We start from the raw sequence: 18,239 nt of genomic DNA, 5'->3' as shown, positions 1-18,239 counted from the left end.
TGTGTGTGTAGATCGGTGCGTTTGTACCTTAAAGTTAAAAAGCCTTCTGTTTAAAAACCCACACAGATATATAATCTAAACTACAAAACCGAGACTGTGTTGTTTTGTATTAAATGAACCCCCATGCATACATAAGTAAAATGGAAAGGATCCAAAATTGGAAATCATCAAACTGAATCTGAACGCCCAAAAACATCCATTATTATTATAAACTTGTTCCAATTTATTTTTAGAAACTCACAACTTCATTACATTAACCCCCAAAGCTAAGATAAACTTGTTCCAATTTATTTTTAGAAACTCACAACTTCATTACATTAACCCCCAAAGCTAAGATATGACAGGATTTAATTCAGACATTTCTTACAAATTAAATCCTATACCGAGACTACAAGCTGAACGCCTGAAACACTAGTTAAAACTACTATTTAAAAAGGACCAACGCGTTTGTTTCAGTTTTTTCCTAAGCATTATTAATGCTCCCTTCAACTTCAGTCGGTTGAATCTCAACTTGAGGTACGATTGTTTCTGATTCTTCTTGACGTATGATATTGCAGAAGAAAGTGGCTCTGAAAGTGTGACGAAGCCAGTACACAAAGCTCATGAGCAGATTAAAAATGTGGTTAGAACAAGGAGATAAGATCAAGAGCATCAAATAAGCAAAACAGAAAAGGGAGAGCGGCAAAATGAGTGAGGCCAGCAGTAAAATAGTCAACAGACCCGATACATCTCCTGTCCGCAACCTGAGTCCCTCCACCTTCAGATCAAACTTTACCGAGATCACAAGGCAGAGGAGGATGACAACGACGATGATAAGAAGTGTAACTAGCAACATGTGAAGGCCAAGGGATTCAAGTTGGAAGTTGCCATTTTGAGGCCAAGAGCTGTATATTAGAAACCTAAGGGCGACGCCTATGGGTGGCAGAAGAGCAAATCTCAAGTCCACGGAAAGCTGCATCCTTTCAAGAAACTCTTGCGCTAATTTGATGTAGCAGAAATGGAGAGAGGGCAGTAAGCTGGTATAAAATTAAGGTTGTTTCATAGAGAGAGGGCTGGCAGGCACTGTAGAGAGAGGGCTGGCAGGCACTGTAGAGAGAGGGCCATGGCCGAATGATGACACTCAGGTATAAAAGGTTAGAATGATAACGATTGGCTGGAACAATACAACAATAATTATCTGCCAATCCATTAGCCAATCCAATTAATGGATTAGCAAAGGTTAAAAAAACAGTTTGAAAGCTATTAGGACAAAATACCGTACGTGCGAATTGTATTTCTTTTCTTGGTAGAATATGATTAATCATATATTTAATTGGAATATAATTATTAATTAATATATAATTGGTACGATGGTAAAATATGATAAAAATAAATAAATTACAAATATAAAAATATTATTTTAATATTATAAAAATAATAAAGGTCGGTTTAGATTCAGAGATGAGATGAAATGATTTTAAATGAAATATGAAAGTTGAATCAAATATTATTAGAATATTATTTTTTTATATTATTATTGTTTTAGGATTTGAAAATAATATAGAATCTGGTATAAACATATTTACATAAAATGTAAGAAAAAAATTATTCATTATCCTAATCCTATCATCTCATGATGTGGTATTAAATTATAGGTTCACAAGTGAAATATAATAAGTAGTCTCCAATCATTAATTAATACTACATCATGGGATGATGAAAATTTGGATGATGAGTAGCAATATTACTCATAATGTAAATGCTAATTAGTTTTGATAAATGATTGCCTCCTTTTTTCTGATTGAGTACAGATAGTTGCAATTGTAACTATGCAAGCGCTGCAAAATTATTTTGAAAAGAGTGAATGAATACATCATCCACATGAAAAAAAATTATATTTTAATAGTAAACCCCGCTCTTTTTCAAAACGATTGCATAACACTTACACACTTTATGATTACACATAGCATTACTCTTTTTGATCTTATGTGCACTTTGTTTTTGCTTGTGAATGTAACATCTTCTCTATTTTAATTATTATTTTTCTAAAACCTCCACCATCTCCCTTTCTATATTTTCTCTACTACATTTATATAATATAATATTTCTTTATTCATTTTTTTACTCATTATTTTCAACTATTCATTTCTAATGATTTTATTTTTAAATCTTAAATTATTTATGTCTTGAAAAAAATAATAAATTTTTAATATCTAATATTTTCTATTAATGATAAACATATTTTCAAATGATGATAAAAATATAGAAATAACGGTAAAAGCATAAATAACAATAGAAAAAATAAGTTATAAAATAGGGTAAGAAAAGATAAACAACTATCATCACATAATTTGTAGGGAAAGAAACAAGTAAAAGAAGAAAAGAGAAAATAAATAATGTAAACGAATAAGTTTTTGGTGCCGTCTGAATAATGAATTGAGATGGAATCAATTGAAATGAAAGTTAAAAGTTAAATAAAATATTAGTAAAATATTATTTTTGTTTTAGCTTTAAAAATTTTAAATTTTTTATTATATTTTATGTTGAGGGAAAAATAAGCGTATTGGCATATTCTTGTGAAAACCTGTGTAAAATAATGTTGTAACAAGTGTTGTTGCGGAAAGGCTTGAAAATTGGTCAAAGAAGTCAATTTCGCTCGACCCTCGCTCGATGGAGCGCTCGAGTGAACTTGGGCAGATTGCACCGCTCGACCTTTGCTCGACATACAGCTCGAGCGAACTCAGGCAGATTCAACCGCTCGACCTTCGCTCCACACTGAGCTCGAGCGAACACAGGCAGAGTGAGTCGCTCGACCCTCGCTCAACACTGAGCTCGAGCGAACTCAGGCAGAGTCGACCGCTCGATACTCGCTCGACAGGTCGCTCGAGCGAACTTTGGCAGATTGTTTCGCTCGACCTTCGCTCGACACTTCGCTCGAGCCAATGTTCTAGATCACTAGGGTTTTGAACGCCTCATTTGATGGGAACTATAAATAGAACATGTTAACTTCTGTTCTTTGTGTGGAGAATCAGAGCAAAAACCCTAAGGGCCTCCAAGAACTTCTTAGAGCAACCTCTCCCCCATTTGGTTGATTCTTTCTTGGATAAATATTTCTCCATCACAACACATACAAAATCAACTCTTACTTGAGTCCATTGAAGTGGACATTTTTGTTGGCCGGAAGAGTCTGGAGCTGCCGTTGATGCAGAGATCGACAGGTTCTCGTGGGAAGCTATAGGAAGGTCGGAGTTCCGACACTACATGCGTGTAGAGATCGAGTGGGTCACTCGTGGTGTTGCAAGCCAAGTTTAGCTACTACAAAGGTTTTGTGAGTGTCTCTAAATTGGTTGTAACAAACTAAAGTTTCTATAGTGGATTTGAGGTGGTGTCTTACACCCGGAGTGGTTTTAGATTTTGAAGATGTTCTTCAAATGAGTTTCCACTCCGTGAACAAAATCATGTGTTGATTATTTTTGTTATTTGATTTATTTATTAACCGCTTGTTTGATTAATTTTCAAAAGGCCATAAAAATTAGATTACATCTATTCACCCCCCTCTAGGTGTAGTGTTGTGTAGAACCACTGCTTTTTCAATTGGTATCAGAGCTAGTTGACCTGTACTGTTCATACAGGCAGATCACTCATGGGAACTCTCGCTTGTGACTGTGTCACCGAAGCAAGACTCTCCGACCATGAGTGACGGTGCACCGGTAGAGACGGTGGCCGGCTAGTCTGGTAGGTACAATTGTTAGGTGACATAGGTGCGGCCTATGATCAGTAACAATTGGTATCAGAGCGGGTTCACTCCGTTAGGATTTAGTTCCTGAGTGTGATCCTGCTGTAGTGGTTTAAATGGATAGGTCTCAATCACTCACATCTCCACCATTTTTTGATGGAAGTAATTATGCGTATTGGAAGGTTCGAATGAGAGCTTTCCTTAAGTCTGTGGATGAACGAGTGTGGACCTCCGTAACAAAGGGATGGAAACAACCGGTTGTATTCATTGAGGGAGTCGAAACCCCCAAGGGTGTGGAAAGTTACTCTAGGGATGAAGTCAACAAGTGTAGTTGGAATAGCAGAGGCCTGAATGCGATATTCATGGCCGTGTCCCAGGAGGAGTTCAAGAGAATCTCCATGTGTGAAAATTGCAAAGAGGCATGAGACATTCTTGAGGTTACCCATGAAGGTACTAAGGCTGTAAAGAATTCTAAACTTCAAATGCTGACCACCAACTTTGAAGAACTTAGGATGAAGGATGATGAAACTTTTGATGGCTTCTATAGCAAACTTAATGATATTGTCAATTCTCGTTTTAATTTAGGGGATAGAATTCCCGAGGACAGAATTGTGAGAAAAGTCTTTAGATCTCTTCCTGAGAGATTTCGTCCCAAAGTCACTGCTATAGAAGAAAGCAAAGACTTGGACAACATGAGAATTGAAGAGTTGGTGGGTTCCTTACAAACCTATGAACATACTCTTCCTATGGATAAGAAAAACAAGTCCATAGCCCTCAAAGCTATTACAGAAGAGTCTGGTGAATCTTCTGACGAACTTGCCATGAGTGACAAGGAGATAGCATTTTATGCTAAAAAATTCAGGAAGATGTTTGCCTAGAAAAACCCAAGACAAGAGAAGAGAAGGTTCAAGGGTATCAATGGAGGTTCTAGTTCAGAAAACCGAGAAGGGAGGTATAAGCGAGAAACTAGAGCTGTCAATGACAATATTTAGTGCCATGAATGTCATGGTTTTGGTCACATTCGACTTGAGTGTGTGAATTACAAAAAGGCCAAAGAGAAAGCTAATGCTGCTTCCTTGACTGATAGTGAGTCTGAGTCAAGTGACTCACAAGAGAGTTCTCCCAGGAAGAAAAAATTCAACTACATGGCTTTCACTTCCTCTGTTGCAGGAAAAAGTCATAGCAGTGAATCTGTGGTTGAAATTGAGAGTGTTTCTGAAAATGAATCCGGGGATGAAGATGACTTGCAGGAAATCTATGAGAAGTTGTATAAGGAATGTGTGAAATTGAGGAAACTCAATAAAGCACATATTGAGGAAATAGATTTATGCAAAAGAGAAAATGGAGGACTTCAGGGCAAACTAAGAGAAGCCATTGGTCTAACAGATGAGTTGCAAAAGAGGAATGTGACTTTGGAAGATAAAATGACAACTCATGAAAATGAGCTAACTTTGTTAAATACTAAGTTGCAGAAATTCTCCATTGGGACAAACCAGTTGACAAACTCCTAAGTTTAGGAAAGTCTTCTAGTGATAAAAGTGGTTTAGGCTATTTTGAAGAGAATCCTGATGCTCCTTCAAGCTCAAAAGCTTTCGGTAAAAATGTGAGAACCACAGTGTTTGTTCCTGAAATGACTGAGAAAAGGAAGGCTCATCCATCTGAAAAGGGTAAGAAGCCTGTGCAAGTGCAAAAGTCTGTTCCTCCTCCCAAAAGACAAGGAGCTCGCAACATGAGCCCCATATGTCATCATTGTGGGAAGCTAGGCCATATTAGACCAAACTGTTTTAAATTAATGAGTCACTTTGCGCATGCTCCTGCATTTGTTAATAGTAGAACTGTTTATCCTTCAGGAATGGGTAAGAATTACTTGAATGACTCTAAGAATGTCTCAATCTTCTTGAGACAAAGAGCTCACAAAGCAAGCCCCGTGTGTCATCATTGTGGTAAGATTGGTCACATCCGACCAAACTGTTTTGAGCTTAAGAGGCACACCAAGAGAATTGAAAAGCCCTTCTCAAGAAAATGGATACCAAGGTGGATCATCCAAAAGGGACAGACGCGAGCCACACATGGTGTGACGCCCCCAAATTCCGTTTGGGATCGGACGGACATTTGAAGCGTCGAGACATGCAACACAAGGTTACCTGCCCCCGTTCATGACATATAAGATGCAATAATCCTAACATGCATCTAACATTATGCAATATTCGCAGCGGATAATTTTTTTCTTTAGCAATACTATGCACCAAACTGAAAATATCCCAATACTTAAAACATACTTCATACATAAAGATCCATTGAATAACTAAGATCACAACACTATTCCAAAATAGTTATGATCCAAAAGTACTGGAGATGCAACTCCATCGTACAAGTAGTAATTTAACTACTATATTAACATTAACGACGCACCGTCATTCAGTCGACTGTGTCTAGTTGGTCAGCTCCTGGTCCTCCTTCAGGTCCTGTAACAAGATCTACCATTCGGGAGGAATGGTAGTTGGGACTACCACAGTGAGATTTGATTACAAATCTCAGCAAGTTAACAAAAAACTTCCACACAGACTAATGATGCATGGATGACAGTAAAAACATAAATGCATAATCAAATTCATCAGTAATTAAAGAATAACTTAGCGTACAACATAGCATAATTGACATAACTTAAATTGAAACATGAACTGAACTTGACTTAGCATGAACTTGCTCTGAAACTTGAATTAACATGAAAAATACATACTCCACAGTTGTTGTGGCCCCATGTATTCTACGTGTAAATACATACTCCACAGTTGTTGTGGCCCCATGTATTCTACACAAACTTGACTTAACATTAAAAATACATACTCCACAGTTGTTGTGGCCCCATGTATTCTACACAAACTTGACTTAACATGAAAAATACATACTCCACAGTTGTTGTGGCCCCATGTATTTTACACAAACTTGACTTAACATGAAAAATACATACTCCACAGTTGTTGTGGCCTCATGTATTTTACGCATCACAATTGTAGTTAAATACATACTCCACAGTTGTTGTGGCCCCATGTATTCTACACAAACTGAATGTACTCAAGATGAAACGTGACTAGAAAACTAAAGGACTGGAACCCTGACGTAACATAACTTGATTTGAACATAACTTGAAATACATGACCAACTTGAGATAGAAACATTTTGTAACATGGCATAACATATAATAGACAACATATTTAACATGACATACTTGTAATGTACAGTAATACATGACAGAATATATTATGTAACAGATAAAAATTGATGACAGAATAAATTCTGTATAATAGATAATTACGTGATAACTTGGCATGGCATGACATATATGATAACATACATACATACACTATAGTTCCTTTACTTAGCACACATACACAGTAGACTGCTAGTAAGTTAAAAGCTAACTTACATCGATCTCCGCGTTTCTTATAAAACTTCAAGTGCGATCACGAGGAACTGTAATTAGTAATTCTAAAAGTTAGAACTAAATCACTAATAATTTGAAATATGGAAAATACTAACTTAAAGAGTAAAATTTTCATTTTACTCTCTACATGTAGAAAAATGACCGTTTTACCCATAACTTAAGGATTTTGCATACTAACTCTAAAAGTTTCTAAAATTTACATTCCTCATGTAAATTTTATCCTAAACTTAAATATCAACTCAGAAAAATTTAAAACAAAACACAACTATGAAGAACACACTATGGTTGAAACATCCATAGGCCATTTCCCTTTATTTTTATTGCAATTCCTTCCAACTTCAAAACTCTTGCTTAAACCAAAATTTTGCAACAAACATCTTCCAATCCTAAGTTCAAAACCATACTTAAAACATCCATTTAGAAAAAGCTAATAATCAACACCAAACTTTTTTGTAAAAAGATCCAAGCACTTGAATCACAAGTTTTGACCTTAAATCAAAACATCTCCAAGAATTTCAAAAATCAAATCTTACTTCTAACATATTCATAATATCATCCTAACATCAACCGTGCTTTAAATCATCAAACTAAAGTCACCAAAATCACAAAATAAAATTTGGAGTTTTTGGTTTTACACTTAGTCCAAAAACAGAAACTTTTTCCTCAACTAGCTTTGATAAATCTCTTGATCTATGACTTATAAATATATGATCTTCAAACCAAACCATTACATGGTTTAAAAAGATGTCCTAAAACATATACAAGCTTCTAATTCAAGATCACATGGTTAGAAATTAATCAAAACATAAATTTAGCCAAGAATATCCACACTTTGGCTTATCTGAATATCTCTTTGCATAAAATTTCATATCTTTGAAACTAACATCAAATATCTTCAAAATAATAATATAACATGTATATAAGATGTTTAGGATCCTCCAATAAAATTATCAAAGTCATTAGAATAGGTTTAGACCACCAAAGAGTTAAACTTTCTCAAAACAGAAACTGTTTTTCCTCTTCCAGTTTCTAAGTTTCTAAATCTAAGAAACTCTTTCATCAAAACCTTTAATCATGCAAAAATCCTCAACCAATAGTCATATATACATGTTAACAATACTCCATAAAAATTTCGGACCAATATCTATCCATGAGCTTGGTCAAAAACTCCAAACTATAACATACTCTCCAGATTCACGCCCAGAATGACCTTTCTATGGTTAAAAATACTTTTGACCGACCAAATGACCATAGAATGATACGAAAAATACATCTACGGAAACTAAACTCAAAGAGGAACAAATTATATGAAGGAGACTTTATGATAAAACACTTACAAAAGCTTCGAAATGGGTGTGCAAAAGAACTCCTAAAAACTGTCCGAGAGAGAGTGTTTGGTATTCTTTCAATGGAAAGCATGAATGAAGATAATTTCGTGGGGAGGGATGGCTGGAGATACTTGTGGATAAGATATGGAAGAGATGAGGCTGGAGTGAGAGTTAAGTGTAGGACTCTCTTACCCGAAGTGAGAGTTAAGTGTAGGACTCTCTTACCGGAGTGAGAGTGGAGTGTAGGACTCTCTTACCTAATAATATCTACAAAAATCAACTCAAGATATTTTTACCCAATAATATCCACGAAATTAGTTCAAAATATTTTCTAAATGTGGAGTAGACTTGGAAGAGTAAGGTGGTTAAAATCTTTCCATGTGTATTTTAAATCTATGTTCTTAAGATATTTTCCAAATGTGTATTTTGCTTAGGTGTCATGATCTCACACCTTGATTTCCTTCACAATTCCATCTAATGGTTTCTCTTTGTGCTAAGTATCTAATACTATTCATTATGTGTGGTTAAGATCTTGCCAAGTATCCAAATAAAATTTCGCTAACCTAATTTGGACATTTCACACTGTGATTTTGAATACACTGCATTTAGTACGTTTACCGAGATTACTATTCACTCCAAAAATAAACGTAATAAACTTAGTACTGAAAAATCCTAAATATTCAATTAAGCCTAGTGGTGTAGACTATAATGTATTCTGACACTTCTAACTATCTCAAATAATTAAAATCGCATTTCTGGCACCATAGTGAGTGATAACACTAACTATGTTGACAGGCTAAAACCTATGCGATTAGTCGATTCGTGTAAACTTACGGAATTTTCACGAGGTTCTTAAGGTCAAAAGAAATTTCACAATTGAATTTCTAGCGGGCTGTTTCACATAGTTTTGGTGCTGTAGACTGACAGGTATACATTACATGCATTACATACATTACAAGCATTTTTGTTTTACTTTGTTGTTATTTGATTGTTTTTTTGTTGTTGTCTAGTTTCTTTGTCTTTGATTGCTGCCCCTACATGCACTCCATGATTGCGCTATATATTAGTGGAGTTGTTAATTCTAAAATCAAGGTGCATGTGTCTTTTGAGATTTGTATCATATACCTATGTTTTACAAAGGTTTGAAACATGAGTATCTCTTGTAATCTGTGACTGACATCACACACTTCACTCCAAACTCGGTCAATTGACATTTCACCACTTGTGAGTTTATTGGGGAGGCAATCAAAAGTGGTAGGAAGCTCTACCTTTATACAGAATTGACCACGGGATAGATGACCTCATCATGGTTCGCTTGTGCAAAAATATGGTATCTCAAAAAGAAAAGAAAAAGTGAAGTTATTATATATATATATAAAAAGGGAAAAGAAAAAGGAGGGTGCAAAACAGAATAAGTTTTCTGTTTTCTTAAACATACTGAGACAAGTATTTAAATAGAAAGATTCAGGTCTTAGCAGCATTAGGTTTGACTTTCTGTGTCTTGAATGAGCTTCCCAAGCACTTATGGTTTTATGTTCAGCCCAACCCCACTCACGCCTTACGGTTGAAATTTCTTGATTGAGCAAGGACCGCTTTAAACACGCACGTCTATATTACTTGTGATACTTGGTTTTAAACTGCGTATTTTATGGGAATATGATGCTTCTCTACATTTGATATGTACTCTTGGTGTGAAAATTGACATTCCCAATAGTTGTCCAAGTCATGTGAGTGTTGTGTGCTTCAAAACTGGGCAATATGTGTTTTTCTAGTGGTCTCGCTCGACCCTCACTCGACCCCGCTCGAGCGAAAACCGCTCGACAGTCGCTCAAGGGTTTTAAGTTCGCTCGAGCGAACATCTGTTATAAAACTCGAGCGCCGCTCGAGCACAGTGCTCTGTTTCGAGTTTTCCCTCTCCCGTGCGATTTTCTTCCTCGTTTTCTCAAATTTCTTCATTTAATCTTGAGTTTTGCTTCCGAAATCATCTCCAAACCAAGGTAAATCCCTTTCTCTTTTGTATTTTCCTGATTTGTTGCTTTTATTTTGGGTATTTTCCGTGTGCTATGCATATAGGTTTCGGTTTGGGTTTGTTGAGATATTTCGTTGATTGTTTCCAATTCTTTTGGTTTGTTGAGGCTATTGTGCAGCCATTGTTGAGTTTTTGGTTGTATTTAGGAGGCTTTTGAAACTCCCATGGGTCTATACCCGAGTTTCACACTTGGATGCACTCCAAGTGTTCGGTAAAATGCCTCAATGAAGTGTCTTTTCTCTTTTTCATCATGCATTGGCTTAGCATTGTTCCCATATCTATTTCATGTCTATCCTAGGTTTGGGACATCGTTTAACTAGGATTGCATTATGTTTTGAAGGTGTTTTGGTTTAGAATTGGCATTGACTTGCCAATGGCTTGGCATTGTCATTGCATATGGTTTTGCACATGGGTTGGCATTGGCATGCACATGAGTCATGCATGAGGGTTGGCTTTCGCTTGCCAATGGGTTGGCATTGGCTTGTAAATGGCTGGGCATTGTCTTTGCATAAGAGTCATGCACATGAGTTGGCATTGGCTTACATGTGGGTTGTCATTGCATATGTGTCATGCACATGAGTCATGCACATGAATTGGTTTGAAAATGGTTGGCATGGTTGTGTCAGCATGCATGCATTCATCACGTCTTTGCATTGCCTTAGCCTTGTCTAACGTCGTTGACTCTGTCTACAGCTGAAACTATGTCTCGACGAGTTTGTCCTCGCCAAAACCCCCCTGCACCCGCTCAAGCTCACTTCTATAGTGCCAGAGCTCAGGAGTTATATTCTCAGAACTTCTCGCATCGTACTCCCATAGTCGAGCGTGAAGTGACATTAGGTGAGCTTACCGAGACTATAATTCTCCATATTTTTTAGTCTCGTCAGTGGCAGGCATTGACCACTGGTCATCCCGCTCCTTCTGTGGAGTTGGTTAGGGAGTTTTACTCCTATATTTATGACGTGTCTGTTGACAACTCGTTTGAAGTCAGTCTCAGGAACGTTGTTTTTCGAGTAACTCCGGGCATGATAGCGACTCTGCTAAATGCCCCTCGTGTGTCCTATCCTGAGTTTCCCTACTCACGGACATCTCCTCCAAGTCCACAAGTCATTGCCACTTGTCTTTGTGGTCGACCTAGTAGTTGGGAAGGGACAACCCCTATTTCAACTGCTCGTTTTACCCCCGATCACCTCATTCTTAGTAGGATTGTTCTTACGAACTTAGATCCTACTGGTCATAATAGTGATGTGGGTCTTGACCGTGCCCGTCTGCTGTATGCCTTGATCAATGGTGTCTCCATTGATCTAGGAAGTCTTTTGTGTCAGGTTATTGTTGAGGCGTATCGGTCCTCCAAAACACGGACTGGTTTGCCCTTACCATGTTTAATCACCCGACTAGCTCTCTCCCAATCTGTTGCTTTCCATCCTCAGGAGCCTAGAATTGCACTTAAGGCTCCTATTGGTCGTAGGACGGTCCAGCTGAGTCGTGCTCACACAACTCCACAGCCTATCCGTGTTGAGCACCCTCCCGCTCCCTCCTCTCAGCCTTCGAGCTCTCGACCATCTAGTTCTCAGCCGTCTACCTCGGCCCCATCTAGCTCTCAGCCATCTTTCTCAGCCCCCGGTTCGTCGGAGCCCAGTCTTCAGCAGGTACTTGAGTATCTAGCTCGCCTTGACGCCCGGTTCGACAGCCTTAAGGTGAAAGTTGATAATCTGCAACAACTTGTGACTCAACGCTTCAACGACATCGAGAGGCAGCTCAATGAGGATGATGAGGATTCCGATGGTGATGATTGAGACCCTTGGCCTCTTGTGACAAAAAGGGGGAGATTGATTGTTGAGGGGGAGATATTGTTGAAGGGGAGTAGTACAGTATTAACTCAGAGAGAGTGTTACTTGTACTAACATTTTTGTTTTGGGGGAACAGCAGCTTTTGGTTATGTCTGTTGATTTATATCTCTTGTTAGCTGCTGATTGTTTGACTAATGTTTCTTGAACTCAATCTATGATTTGTTGTTTAATGAAATATTTCTCTTCTAAAACCTGTACTTGACATGAATTATGATTTGAGAATTGCAAATATGTTTTTGTGCATATGTGAATGGGTGTGTTTAACCGTTTGCTAAGCGTGTGCAGAAATATTTCAACATGTTCAAGAATATGGATCTAGTTGGGTGTGCTAGGATTAGGTCATATGTATAGGTTAGAGGTTTTGTCACAGAAATGCCAAAGGGGGAGATTGTTGAGGGAAAAATGAGCGTATTGGCATATTCTTGTGAAAACCTATGTAAAATAATGTTGTAACAAGTGTTGTTGCGGAAAGGCTTGAAAATTGGTCAAAGAAGTCAATTTCGCTCGACCCTCGCTTGATGGAGCGCTCGAGCGAACTTGGGCAGATTGCACCGCTCGACCTTCGCTCGACATACAACTCGAGCGAACTCAGGCAGATTTAACCGCTCGACCTTCGCTCGACACTGAGCTCGAGCGAACCCAGGTAGAGTGAGTCGCTCGACCCTCGCTCGACACTGAGCTCAAGCGAACTCAGGCAGAGTCGACCGCTCGATACTCGCTCGACAGGTCGCTCGAGCGAACTTTGGCAGATTGTTTCGCTCGACTTTCGCTCGACACTTCGCTCGAGCCAATGTTCCAGATCACTAGGATTTTGAACGCCTCATTTGATGGGAACTATAAATAGAACATGTTAACTTCTGTTTTTTGTGTGGAGAATCAGAGCAAAAACCCTAAGGGCCTCCAAGAACTTCTTAGAGCAACCTCTCCCCCATTTGGTTGATTCTTTCTTGGATAAATATTTCTCCATCACAACACATACAAAATCAACTCTTACTTGAGTCCATTGAAGTGGACATTTTTGTTGGCCGGAAGAGTCCGGAGCTGCCGTTGATGCAGAGATCGACAGGTTCTCGTGGGAAGCTATAGGAAGGTCGGAGTTCCGACACTACATGCGTGTAGAGATCAAGTAGGTCACTCGTGGTGTTGCAAGCCAAGTTTAGCTACTACAAAGGTTTTGTGAGTGTCTCTAAATTGGTTGTAACAAACTAAAGTTTCTATAGTGGATTTGAGGTGGTGTCTTACACTCGGAGTTGTTTTAGATTTTGAAGATGTTCTTCAAATGAGTTTCCACTCCGTGAACAAAATCATGTGTTGATTATTTTTGTTATTTGATTTATTTATTAACTGCTTGTTTGATTAATTTTCAAAAGGCCATAAAAATTAGATTACACCTATTCACCCCGCCTCTAGGTGTAGTGTTGTGTAGAACCACTGTTTTTTCATTTTATATAAAATTTTAAAAAATTTATAATAATAATCAAATTGTTATTAAACTATCGAAAGGAGAGAGAGAGAGAGAGAGATAGAACTCAGAGAAGTTATGAAACTTATGAATTTCTTAAAGAATTCAACGATATATATAGGCGTACAAAGGGAACTATGCAAGTTACTATGCAGTACTATGCTGGTACTGTGCATATTTACTATGCAGTACTATGCTGGTACTATGCACTGTGCGATGTCGGCCATTTACTATGCCAGTTACTATGCAGTACTATGCTGGCACTATGCGCACTGTGCGATGTCGGCCATTTACTATGCCAGTTACTATGCAGTACTATGCTGGCACTATGCACACTGTGCGATGTCGGCCATTTACTATGCCAGTTACTATGCAGTACTATGCTGGCACTATGCACTGTGCATTTGACGGCTAGCTCAAGGTGGTCATACAATTTTACAATGTTATTTTACAACACTCCCCCTTTGGATGACCACTTATAATGAATATGCCTCGTTAAAACCTTGCCAAGGAAAAACCCTGTGGGAAAAAACCAATGGCGAAGGAAAAAGAGTACAATATTCATGTGTACCGTAAAATGCTTTAAGATTGCCTCATTAAAACCTTGCGAAGGAAAACCCAGTGGGATAAAACCTTAGCGAAGGAAAAAGAGTACAATCAGCATAAGTCTTCAAGACGTTACTCCCCCTGAAAAGTGCATGATAAAAGGTCTTCAAGTCTCCGCATTCCAATGTTCTGCACAATCTTCTTAAATGTTGCAGTTGGTAATGCTTTTGTAAATAAATCTGCCAGATTATCACTTGATCGTATCTGCTTGACTTTAATTTCACCTTTTTCTTGAAGTTCATGAGTATAAAAGAATTTAGGTGAAATATGTTTGGTTCTATCACCTTTGATATATCCTCCTCTAATTTGAGCAATACAAGCAGCATTATCTTCGTATAAAGTTGTTGGACTATCATTAATCACTGGAAGACCACACTTTTCTTGAATATGTTGGATCATTGATCTTAACCAAATGCATTCTCGACTTGCTTCATGAATTGCAATGATCTCTGAGTGATTTGAAGATGTAGCAGATAGTGTTTGTTTGACAGATCTCCATGATATAGCAGAATTTCCATAAGTAAATACATATCCAGTCTGAGATCTACCTTTGTGTGGATCTGAAAGATAACCTGCATCTGCATATCCAACTAATTGTGGACTTGAACCATATTGATAAAATAATCCCATATCAACCGTACCTCGAAGGTATCGAAGGATATGTTTAATGCCATTCCAATGTCTTCGAGTTGGTGCGGAACTATATCTTGCAAGTAAATTAACTGAAAATGCAATATCAGGCCGAGTGCAATTTGCAAGATACATCAGGGCTCCAATTGCACTGAGATAAGGTATTTCAGAACCAAGAATTTCTTCATTGTCTTCACAAGGACGAAATGGATCCTTCTGCACATCAAGTGATCGAACAACCATTGGAGTACTCAGGGGATGAGCTTTGTCCATGTAAAAGTGTTTCAAGACTTTCTCTGTATAATTTGATTGATGAATGAGAATTCCATTTGGCAAATGCTCGAGCTGCAGGCCGAGACAAAATTTCGTTTTGCCAAGATCTTTCATTTCAAATTCATTCTTTAAATATGTAGCAGTTCTTCTGATCTCTTCAGGAGTTCCAACAAGATTTAGATCATCAACATAAACCGCAATAATAACAAATCCGGAGTCTGATTTCTTAATAAAAACACATGGGCATATTGGATTATTCTCAAATCCTTCTTTCAATAGATATTCGCTAAGGCGTTTATACCACATGCGTCCGGATTGTTTTAACCCATATAAAGATCTTTGAAGCTTAATAGAATACATACTTCTGGATGTACTCAGATTAGAAGCTTCAGGCATTTTATATCCTTCAGGGATTTTCATATATATGTCATGATCTAATGATCCATATAAATATGCGGTGACCACATCCATCAACTGCATATCCAATCTTTTTATAACTGCCAAACTAATCAAATATCTGAATGTGATTGCATCCATAACAGGAGAGTATGTTTCCTCATAATCAATCCCCGGTTTCTGCAGGAAACCTTGTGCAACAAGTCGTGCTTTATATCGCACAATTTCATTACTTTCATTACGTTTACGTATAAATACCCATTTATATCCAACGGGTATTACACCCTTTGGTGTTTGTATAATTGGTCCAAAGACCTCTCGCTTTGCTAGCGAGTTTAATTCAGCTTCAATAGCTGATTTCCATTTTGGCCAGTCATCTCTATGTCGACATTCTTCGACAGTTCTTGGCTCAATTTCTTCATTACTTCTGGTAATGTCAAGAGCCATTTTATATGAGAATATGTTGTCGACAACAGTTTTATTTCTATTCAAAATTTCTCCTGTATTCATGAAATGTATCGAGATCTCGTTATTTTCAAGTACCTGTCCCTCTTCAAGGGAAGACATTTCATGAAATACCTCTTCAGGAGGTTCTTTCTCAGGAGATTTACTCTCTTCATGAGCATCAATTACTCTTATGGCCTGTGTTGGTATGGATTCTTCAGGAGTACCAAATTCATTTTGTATTTTCTTCTTTCGAGGAATTTTGTCCTTAGCACCAATAGGCCGTCCACGCTTCAGGCGTATCTTAGACTCGCCTATTGCTATTTTGGCAACTTGTCCTTCAGGGACTGCAATCCTTGCTGGAACATTAACAGCAGGAATATATGATTTTACCACACCTTTAGTGTCAGTAAATGCATCCGGTAATTGGTTTGCAACACTTTGCAAATGAATAATCTTTTGAACCTCTAGATTACATTCTTTTGTACGAGGATCAAATTGGGAAAGAGCTTTATTTTCCCAAGTAATTTCTTGTCGTGCTTCAGGCACCGACTTCTCTTTACACAATGTTTGTCGTGCTTCAGGCACCGACTTCTCATTACCCATTGTTGGAAAAATGGATTCGTCAAAATGACAATCCTCAAAACGTGCCTTAAACATATCCCCTGTAAGAGGCTCAAGGTATCTGATAATAGATGGAGAATCAAACCCAACATATATCCCAAGTCTACGTTGAGGGCCCATCTTTGTACGTTGTGGAGGTGCAATTGGAACATATACAGTACATCCAAAAGTACGAAGATGAGAGATATTTGGTTGCTGACCAAATGCAAGCTGTAATGGTGAATATTTGTGATATGCTGATGGTCTAACTCGAATTAATGATGCTGCATGAATTATAGCATGTCCCCAAGCAGAAATAGGAAGATTTGATTTCATGAGTAAAGGTCTAGCGATTAGCTGAAGCCTTTTAATCAATGATTCAGCTAAACCATTTTGAGTATGTGTGTGGGCAACTGGATGTTCAACATCTATTCCTATTGACATGCAATAATTATCAAAAGCTTGAGATGTAAATTCTCCTGCATTATCCAATCGAATAGTTTTAATTGGATAATCAGGGAATTGTGCTCGTAGCTTAATTATTTGTGCAAGAAGTTTAGCAAATGCAGCATTTCTAGTGGAAAGTAAACAAACATGTGACCATCGACTTGATGCATCAATTAAAACCATAAAATATCTGAACGGTCCACTTGATGGTTGAATAGGCCCACATATATCTCCATGAATCCTTTGTAAAAACGATGGAGATTCAAAACCAACCTTTGAGATAGATGGTTTGATAATCAATTTACCTTGAGAACATGCAGAGCATGGATATTCATTGGGTAAGATAATCTTCTGATTCTTTAGGGGATGCCCATACGAATTATCAATTATTCGTCTCATCATTATTGATCCCGGATGTCCAAGGCGATCATGCCAAGTCATAAATATTTTAGGATCAATGCACTTCTGGTGCATTACAACATGTGATTCAATTGTTCTCATTTTTGTATAATACAATCCAGATGAGAGGGCAGGCAGTTTTTCTAATACGAGCTTCTGGCTCGAAATTATTTTAGTAATGAGAAGATGCTCTTTATCGTCTTCGTTAATGGTTTCAATATGACAACCATTACGACGTATATCTTTAAAACTTAATAAATTTCTTCTGGATTGTGAAGAAAATAGAGCATCATCAATGCAAAATTTGGTGCCATTAGGCAACACAATATAAGCTCTTCCGGAGCCTTCAATTAGATTCGATGAACCGGAGATGGTATGAACATAGGCTTTACTCAATGTTAGATTTTGAAAATATTTTTTATCCTTAAGAATTGTATGAGTTGTAGCACTGTCAGCCAGACATACATCTTTATTATTCATCTCGGAGATAGAAAGTTCATCAATAAGACTCATGATTCTACAAAATATATAAAACTTTCATTACTAAAAAAAAAAACATTACAGAATAAAAATATTTTACAATAATATAAAGGAAATACATTAATTAAAAAGGAA

The sequence above is a fragment of the Carya illinoinensis genome, chromosome 14 (assembly GCF_018687715.1).
Source record: "Carya illinoinensis cultivar Pawnee chromosome 14, C.illinoinensisPawnee_v1, whole genome shotgun sequence".
NCBI classification, from domain to species: Eukaryota; Viridiplantae; Streptophyta; class Magnoliopsida; order Fagales; family Juglandaceae; genus Carya; species Carya illinoinensis.
Note: the sequence above shows the minus strand (reverse complement) of the source record.